This window comes from Nicotiana tabacum, chromosome 15 (assembly GCF_000715075.1).
Source record: "Nicotiana tabacum cultivar K326 chromosome 15, ASM71507v2, whole genome shotgun sequence".
Taxonomy (NCBI): domain Eukaryota; kingdom Viridiplantae; phylum Streptophyta; class Magnoliopsida; order Solanales; family Solanaceae; genus Nicotiana; species Nicotiana tabacum.
In genome coordinates this window covers 123,681,582-123,683,752 of record NC_134094.1, presented here as the reverse complement: position 1 = coordinate 123,683,752, position 2,171 = coordinate 123,681,582, and positions in this window count along the sequence as shown.

The following is a 2,171-nucleotide window of genomic DNA, read 5'->3' as shown; positions in this document are numbered from 1 at the left end:
CAGATTACGCAGCAAATGATCATGCTGTGTCTTTGCAAGACTCTTTGTAAGTATGTCTCTAAGTTGCTCCTTGGTAGAAACATGATTCGTTTGTATCATACCATGTAATATTCTTTCCCTTACGAAATGACAATATATGTCAATATGTTTTGTTCTCTCATGAAATATAGGATTGGAAGCAATCTGAATTGAAGCCTTGCTATCACATCTCAATTGAACTGGCAGCTCAATATCAACTCCAAGATCTTTGAACATGCCAATAAGCGAAGTGATTTATGCTGTGCATGTAGCCATGCATCTAAACTCAGCTTCAGCTGAACTTCTTGACATTGTTTCTTGTTTCTTTGACTTCCATGAGATTAATGCATCTCCAAACTTCACTAGACAACCTGCTACAGACCTTCTAGTCTGGAGACAAGCTCCCCAGCCTGAGTCACAATAGGCTAGCAGTTGATTAGAGCTCTTTAGAGGCATAAGCAATCCTAGACTATGTGTTTCTTTTATGTACTTGACTAATCTTAAGGCAGCTTCCATATGGGAAATCTTTGGGCTATGCATGTACTAGATCAGTACTTGGACTGTAAAGTCCAAGTCTGGTCTGATCATGATGAGATACAGCAGCCTCCCTACTAACCTCTGATAAGGACCTGCATCCTTGAAATTTTCATCATTGATGTTGCTTTGTGTGTGCTTATCATATTCCTGAGATGTTAGCCTGTGATTTAGTTCTAAAGGAGTACCAACTGGCTTAACTCCACCTAGTCCAGCTTTGGCTATTAGTTCTAGGGTATATTTCCTTGACACATCACAATACCCTTACTTGATCTTGCAAACTCAATCCCAAGGAAGAACTTTGACTCTCCCAATAGTCTTTCATCTTGAATTTGGTTGGCAACTCATCTCTTGTTTGATGTAGGAGATGTTGACTGCTGCCTGTAATCAGTAGGTTATCTACATAAACTAACACCATTATTATATCACCATTGGTCTTATTGGTAAACAGAGAATAGTCATAGTGACTCTACTGAAATCCCATTTGGACCAAGGCTTCTGTCAGCTTTTTGTTCCATTGTTTAGGAGCCTCTTTAAGACCATATAATAACTTATGGAGTTTGTTGTAATGACCCGACCGGTAGTTTTGAGAGAATTATCACCGAACACCTATTTATTTCTCTCTCTACTTCATTTTATGGCTATGTAACTTGTCAGAGGATTTATTTTTAGTTTTGGAGTGAAATGGGACAAATAGTCCCTGAAATGGAAGTTTAAGTCGTAGGACTCGACCATAGTTTGAATTGTATGAATCCAACTTCGGAATAGAGTTTTGTCAGTTCCAATAGCTTTGTAGGGTGATTTTGGTCTTAGAAGCGTGTTCGGAGGTTGAATTGGTGGGCCCGTATGTCATTTTAACGCCATTTGGCGAAAGTTAGAAATTTGATGATTTTTGGAAAGTTTGACCGGGAGTAGACTCTTTTATATCAGAGTCGTATTCTTATCCGAAAGTTAGAGTAGGTCCGTAATGTCAAATGTGACTTGTGTGCAAAATTTGAGATCAATCGAAAGTGATTTGATAGGTTTCGGCATTGGTTGTAGACGTTTTGAAGTTCCAAAGTTTATTAAGCTTGAATTGGGATGTGATTCATATTTTTAGCGTTGTTTGATGTGATTTGAAGGCTCAACTAAGTTCAGACGATGTTTTAGGACTTGTTAGTAGGTTTGGTTGAGGTCTCGGAGGCCTCGCGTGGATTCCGGATTGTTAACGGACTAGAATTGAACTTGTGAGGATTGCTGAAGCTGGGTATCATCTGGTGTAATCGCACCTGCGGAGCCCCTATCGCATTAGCGAGCTCGCAGAAGCGAGCAATGAGGCGCAGGTGCGGTCTGGAAGGAAAAGTCCAGAGATCGCAGGTGCGGTTTTCACGACCCAAAATCCCACCGAGAAGTCGTGATGGCACCTAATCTCTAAGACTAGGTAAGCCGATTTCCATTGCATTATTGAAGCCATTTTTTTTGAATTGAATAAGTAACCAAAACTAACAGCGGAAATAATTACAATATACAACCTCCCAAGACTGGTAGTACTGAGTCACGAACTCTAACTGAATACATAGAATGATCACGATGACCGAATATACAATACTATTTGATTACAAGTTAACAGTACAATGAAA